Raw genomic sequence first — 8,130 nt, 5'->3', positions numbered from 1 at the left:
ACAAAAAGAAGAAAGACGGAGAAATAGGGACATGAGCTGGATGATAGTGCTGGGCGTAACGAAGGGGGACCGAAAGCGGTGCAGATTGCCGGTTCCTCCCTGTGAGCTCACGACGACCGGCAGCGTATTGGTTGGAGCTGTGGTGGCTGATTCCTTCCTTATCTTCACCTTCAGGAATGAAAATGAAGGGAAGGTATTGCCCCCTCCTAACGAGTTGGGCCCCTAGTTGGTGTGCTTAACCGAACTTCAATATTTGTGGGGTTGGTCAACTATTGAGCCAACTCCCAAAGAAGATTATTTTGATATTTTAATGGGCCTAACATTTTTTAAACAATGGAATTCTAGTGGTAAATTATTTTTATTTTAAGTAGTAGCATAGAAAATTTAATTTTAGGATTAATGATTTCTTTTATTAATAAAAATTTGTATTTAAAATTTTAATTAGGATTTATATTTTTTCACAACTTTGATGGCAAAGTTGTTTTATTTATAGTGTGGGAATTGTAACACCGTAGCTATCAGAATGTCACGCTTCCTGCTGCCACACTCTTATAGATAGGGTATTACGACGACTCTTAACATATTTAATATTAAATATGAGTCTGTTTACAACTTTAAACCGTATAATCTCTCAAAAAGACTTTTTAGCTTAAAAACATAAATACGTACATACAGACCAAATACAATACTTATAAATCATATACATATAAACATACATATTATTAATTTACAAGCCTGATAAACCCTGTTTTTAGGGTTTATCTTGTGTGGATTTTGAGGGCTTTATCAATGATCTTTCACACTTATTCCTATAAAAATGCAGGATTTTGTGTTCCTTCCCAACTTTGCCTCATGGATGAAAATATGCTTCTTTTACATTAAAGTTGATGTATTTTAATCATCCTCCATTACCATTCGATGTCGTGATCCGTTTGTTAAGTGATTTCAGAGCTTATAGGGCAGGGATAGTCTAGAGGAGAGGAAGGAAGCATGCATGAAGGGAAGGAGCATGGAAAATGAAGCTATGGAATTTTAGCGCCGACGCGTACGCATGCCTTGCGCATACGCGGGATGCACGCCACCAAGCCAGTGCGAAGAAGCCAAAGCCAGAGCCGGTGCATCTTCATGGCTAGGCCAGATCCTCAGGGATGCGCACACACGCCTGATGCGTGCGCGTGGATTGTAAAAGCTCCAGGGACGCGTACGCGTCAATGCTGCACGTGACTTTTAAAGAGAAAACGTGACCAGCGATTTCGGGGCAGTTGCAGACCTTGTTTGGAGCAGAATTCTGGTGGGAAAAGGCATAAGAAAACCAAATATTGAAGGGATACACATCTATTGACTCATTTTTAGATATTTTTAGTTGGAAGTTACATTTTTAGAGAGAAAAACTTGAACTTCTCTCTAGCTTCTCTCTAGGGTTTAACCTCTCAAATTTAGAATTCTCTTGTTGAATTTGGTGAGATCTATTGTCAATTCTCTTCTACTTTGCTTCCAATTGTAGATCTAGATTCTCATACTCTCAAATTAGTTCTTGTTGTTCAAGTTACTTATAGATTTTAGCTTTTGGATGTTGTTACTTCTAATTCTATCGATACATTGAGGTAATTCAAGTTCTTAGCCTTCAATTGTTTGATTGTTGTTAATCTCTTTTATCTTTGAGTTCTCTTTTATTCTCAATTTTACAATGTCTCTCATTGCTCTCCAAGTGTTTGAGAAAATGGCAACTTTAACTATGGAGTAGACTTTTCCTACTTGGCTTGGAAGTTGAGATATTGGAGACACTTGAATTATTAATGTCTTTTGTTGATTGTCAATTGGAAATTGTTAGTTGATTTGCATGTCACTAAAGCTAGACTTCCTTAGGGTTAGGCTAGGATTTGTGAATCCAAATTGATTACTTTCACTTGACTTTCCTTAATATTAGAGGTTAACTAAGTGAAGCAATAACTAATTATGATTACAATTGATAGAAATAATGATGATAAGAAATCCAATTCTCACTTCTAGCCAAGGTCTTTATATAGTTTGATTTTCATTCACACTACTAGCTTGTTCTTTTCTTATATGAAACTCCAAACACCAATACACTTTCTAATCAACAATGTACACCTTGGAGCACTCCTAGGGAGAATGAATCGAGAGTCATACTCTCGGTTATTGATTTTGGATTGTTTGATGAGGAATTGCGTGTCCGTTTAGACTATACTACGATTGGATTCATTGATAAATTCTACACCAGCATAAAATCACTCATCAAAATGGCGCCATTGCTGGGGAATGCACATGATTGCCACGTTGTTGATTAGTGTAGATATGTGAATATGTACATACTTACATTTTGTTTGATTGTTTGTGTTAGTTTGTATTTTTCTTGAATATTGTCATGAGCTCACTATATCTCTCTTTGAATGACGCGTTTCCTACCTGATCCGAGCTTAGCTAGATTTGATCTGGAAATAGAAAGAACTTTACTTTATCTTAGACAAGCTCGAAGATGGTTAGCCTTTGGAGGTGGTGAAAAGGTCCCTACCAATTCACCTACCGTATCCGAAGTTGATTCCGAATCGTCATTCAAAGAAGGCATAGTTTATTCTTCCATAGACACTACTAATAACTCTTCTATTGATCTAGGTACGGATACCATGGCCACCCCAAGGTGAGTGATAAACCACTATTTTATAGTTTATATTGTGTTTAATTGTGTGGTTTTTGTCATGATCCTTACCCACTTATTCATCAATTTAGCATGCATTTAGATTTCCTTCCTAAATTCAGTACATGTTTGAAAATTACTTCCTAGAGACTTTAATTATTTAATTTTAATTCTCATTTATTCTATTCGATGCCGTGATCTGTGTGTCAAGTGTTTCAGGCTTTATAGGGCATGAATGAGATGGAGATTGGAGAGGAAGCTAGCAAGAAAATGGAAGGAACACAAGAATTTGAGGAGATAACCAGCGAGAAGTGACGCGGTCGCATGGCTCACGCGACCGCGCGAAGGAGCGCAAATTGCAGTGACGCGGCCGCATGGCATGCACGGCCGCGCGGATTGGAAAGCGCAAGCGACGCGGTAGCGTGGACGACGCGAACGCGTGGAGAGAAAAAAGCGCAAGCGACGCGTCCGCATGGATGACGCGATCGCGTGACATGTGCGATCTGCATAATCTGCAGAATTCGCTGGGGGCGATTTTGGACCTTATTTCGGCCCAGTTTTCGGCCCGGAACAGCAGACTAGAGTCAGAGGATATGCAGAAATAAGACAGACATTCATTCAGTAGTTTTTAGATCTAGTTTTACTCTCTTAGGTTTTTCTCTCTAGGTTTTTAGGATTCTAATTTTGAATTGATATGAGCATTGGAACATTGAGAAGAGTTATTTCCCTCATCAAGACTTCGTCATTCTAGTTCGTTTTCTTAACTTGGTTTCATTCTTCCATGTTCTTTACTTTTTTCAATTTTGTATTTGAATGCTTTTATGATTAATTAATGCAAGGATTATTTCTTTTTAATTCAATTTCAATTCCAATAATCATGTATTCTTTTAATTCCCTTTCATGTGCTATGGATTCTTTATTTACAATGCGTGAGTAGTTTCCTTACTTGATAGGGAGTTGATTAAAAGAAACTCTTGAGTTGGAAGGATTGAAGAAAAAATTTGTAGTTGGCTTAAATGTTGGATTGCTATCCTGTCACCAATGCCAATCCCTTTGAACTAAGTGGGTTGTAACTTGTGAACAGATCTGGCATTCCAACTTGTTTGACTTTCCCTTACCTAGTAAAGGATAACCAAACAGAGTAACCGTTAATTATAAATCAATCTTAAAAATCACTCCATCAATGATAGAGATTCTAACTAATCAATTCCCAGTCAAGGCTTTTCTGAAAGTGAATCTGAGGAAGAAACGAGCCCCCGTTCTACTGATTCGGTTGTTTTACGTGCAGAAAACATGGCAGCTAGAAGAGTTACCATTCAGGAGGAAGGAGCTCCTGATTTTACAATGCAACCATTTCAAGCGCATCATCCAGCGGTAGCTACAGATTTTGAAATAAAGACCGCACTGTTAAATTTGATGCCCAAGTTTCATGGCCTACCTGCTCAAGAGCCTATCAAGCACTTGAGAGATTTCCAGGCAGCCTGTTCTACTGTCAGGCGTGATGGCACTGATGAAACTTCAATTCTGCTGAAAGCTTTTCCGTTTTCTCATGAGGGAAAAGTAAGAGAGTGGTACTACACTCAACCTCTAGCAAATGTATCCAACTGGGATACACTCAGAAAGGAGTTTCTGGAGAAATTCTTTCCATCTGAAGTTACTGATAAACTGAGGAAGGATATCTCTACAATTGTTCAGGATGACAATGAGACTCTCTTTGAATACTGGGAGCGCTTCAATAATCTTCTGGAAGCATGCCCCTACCACATGATTGACAAGATCGTGCTACTCAGCTATATCACACAAGGTATGAGGCCCCAAGATAAGACCACATTGGAAAGTGTCAGCAATGGGTCTATGAAGAAGTATAAGACCACTGATGAAGCTTGGCAATTGATCAGTGATTTAGCTGAATCTACTCGGAACCACAGACAGAAGCAAGGCCGTTCAAAAGCCGTTGCAGAAGTATCTTCTAGCAGAGAGACTGCTGCTCTAACTCAAAGCATCTGTGAGATGACCAACCTGCTGAAGCAAATGCAGTTGAATCAACAAGCTCAGCAAACTCAACCGCAGCAAAACCAACAACTAGTCCCACAAAGAATTTGCGGAATTTGTGCTGATTACAGCCATTACACTGATGAATGCCCGCAGCTCCAACAAGAAGACAACATGGTGGCATCCACTCACAACTTCTATGACCGCCCCAACCAAGGGTACAATCAAAGTGGAAATAATAACCATGGATGGCAGGACAATTCAAACCAGAATTGGAGGGACAACAATAACATGGGAGGCAGAGATAATCAGGGAAATCAGAGGTGGAATAATAACAACAACAGAAAACAAAATCAACCTTACCGAGCACCTCACCTGAGGCAAAACCAAGGACCACCGAACAATCAGCAACAAACCTCTCAATTTACTCATTCTTCTGTATCTTCTAATGAAGATTTATTACAAGCTTTTGAAAAAAGACAACTGGCCATGGAAAGTACCATCATGAACACTATTAACGCCAGTCTGAATGGTCTCACCTCTACTCTGCAAGCTTTTATGACACAGCTTGGTTCAACACAAAATTCCAGCAACCAACCTTCAAGCACCACTGAAATCCCCTCTCAATCGTTACCCAATCCAAAGGGAGGCATTAATGCCATCACCCTGAGGTCCGGAACCACACTGCAGGAGAGGAATCAGGAGGAACCAAGCTCACCAGAATACGCCTCAGCTGAAGAACTACTTGGAAGACCATTCCTGAAGACATCAAAATTCAAATTGGATGCTTTTTCAGGAACATACTCCTTTGAAATAGATGGCCACATAGTGATCTTCAATCTGAATGGAGTCATTAACAACCCCCCAGAAGATCGTTCTATCTTCCAGTGTGATGTCATAGACGAAAGTGTGGCTGAAGTTCAAAAAGAAGAGTTTGAAGAGAGGCACACTGGACAAGGTCCGAGTGTGGGGACCCTCTTAACTGACAGTGAGGGCACTTTGCCATTTTCACGAGCTCCAGATAATCCAGAGCCTGTCCATGATCAAAAATTAGAATTGAAACCTCTTCCTCCACACCTCAAATATGCTTATCTCGAGGACGAGCAGAAGCTTCCGGTTATTATTGCAAGAGAACTGACTTCTCAACAAGAAGAGCAGCTACTTGATGTGCTAAGGAAGCATAAGAAGGTAATTAGGTGGAGTTTGGCAGACATAGTGGGAATCAACCCTCAAGTATGCGAGCACAGGATATTTTTAGAAGAGGGAGCAAGATCTATCCGTCAACCCCAGAGAAGATTGAATCCCACCATCTTGGAAGTTGTCAAGAAGGAGGTGACCAGACTATTGGAGGCCGGTATCATATATCCCATTTCAGACAGTGAATGGGTAAGCCCAGTACAAGTGGTGCCCAAAAAGTCCGGAGTCACTACCGTGAAGAATGAGCATGGAGAGCTCATAGCAACTAGAATTCAGAATGCTTGGAGAGTCTGCATTGATTACAGGCGTCTCAACCAAGCTACCCGTAAGGATCACTACCCACTTCCATTCATTGATCAAATGCTGGATCGCCTGTCAGGTAAATCACATTACTGCTTTCTAGATGGTTACACAGGTTATTTCCAGATTCATATAGCTCCTGAGGATCAGGAAAAGACTACTTTTACATGTCCTTTAGGGACCTATGCTTATAAGAGAATGCCCTTTGGCTTGTGCAATGCACTAGCTACTTTTCAAAGGTGCATGATGAGTCTTTTCTCTGATCTTATTGAGGACTGTATGGAAGTTTATATGGATGATTTTAGCGTTTATGGTGATTCTTTTAGCCTTTGCTTAGATGGGTTATCTAGAGTATTAGATAGATGTGTTAATACAAACCTTGTATTGAATTTCGAAAAATGCCACTTTATGGTAAAACAAGGGATTGTATTAGGACATGTGGTATCTAATAATGGCATTTCTGTAGACCCAGCAAAGGTGAATGTTATTTCTAGTATACCTTATCCCTCTTCTGTGAGGGAAGTCCGTTCGTTCCTTGGCCATGCAGGTTTCTACAGGAGATTTATTAAGGACTTTAGTAAGGTAGCACTTCCCTTATCCAGATTACTGCAGAAGGATATTGAGTTCGAGTTCAGTGAGGATTGTAAACAAGCGTTTGATAAGCTGAGGACCGCTCTAGCTCAGGCTCCAATTGTGAGAGGACCAGACTAGAGCCAACCATTTGAAATCATGTGCGATGCTTCCAACCATGCAGTAGGAGCAGCGCTGGCTCAGCGTGAATGTAAGGATCCTTTTGTTATTGCCTATGCATCTAAGACTTTAGACACTGCCCAGTCCAATTATACTACTACTGAGAAAGAGCTACTTGTTATTGTTTTTGCTCTGGATAAATTCCGGGCTTATTTACTTGGTACTAGAGTAGTAGTGTATTCGGACCATACAGCTCTAAAGTATCTATTAGCTAAAAAGGAATCCAAACCAAGACTTATACGTTGGATACTGTTGTTACAAGAATTTGATTTAGAAATAAAGGATATGAGTGGTAATCAAAATTTAGTAGCAGACCACTTGAGTCGCCTTGAACATATTAAGGATGATTTTACTCCTATAGATGATAATTTTCCTTTTGATAACCTACAAGCAGTATCTGAGGTAGTCCCTTGGTATGCACCTGTTGCTAATTATTTAGTTAGCCGCACATTTCCTCCACATCTTTCTAAACATCAAAGAGACAAGCTGAAAAGTGAGTCTAAATATTATATATGGAATGACCCATATTTATGGAGATGTGGCGCTGACCAGATAATTAGACGTTGTGTGCCTCAATCAGAATTCCAGTCCATTTTAGAGGCCTGTCACTCATCTGAGAGTGGAGGACATTTTGGCCCTCAACAAACAGCTAGAAAGATCTTAGACTGTGGATTCTGGTGGCCTACTCTTTTTAGAGACGTTGCTGAGTTTTGTAAATTTTGTCAATAATGCCAGAAATTTGGTAACATATCCAAGAGGGATGAGATGCCTCAACAATATATGCTTTTCTGTGAAATTTTTGATGTTTGGGGCATTGACTTCATGGGTCCATTTCCAAATTCTAGTGGATATTTTTATATATTGTTAGCTGTGGATTATGTTTCCAAATGGGTGGAAGCAATTCCTACCCGCACTGATGATGCTAACACTGTTGTTTCCTTTGTGAGAAACCATATTATATGCCGCTTTGGATCACCACAAGCGATCGTGAGCGATCAAGGCACCCATTTTTGTAACAGGAGACTAACAGGATTGATGAAGAAGCATGGAATAATCTATAAAGTTGCAACAGCTTACCATCCCCAAACTAATGGGCAAGCCGAGGTGTCGAACAGAGAAATTAAGCGTATCTTGCGAAAGATAGTGAAGCCTCATAGAAAAGACTGGAGCACCAGGCTACAAGATGCACTGTGGGCATACAGAACAGCATACAAGACACCCATTGAGATGAGTCC

Source organism: Arachis ipaensis, chromosome B07, assembly GCF_000816755.2.
Source record: "Arachis ipaensis cultivar K30076 chromosome B07, Araip1.1, whole genome shotgun sequence".
NCBI classification, from domain to species: domain Eukaryota; kingdom Viridiplantae; phylum Streptophyta; class Magnoliopsida; order Fabales; family Fabaceae; genus Arachis; species Arachis ipaensis.
Note: the sequence above shows the minus strand (reverse complement) of the source record.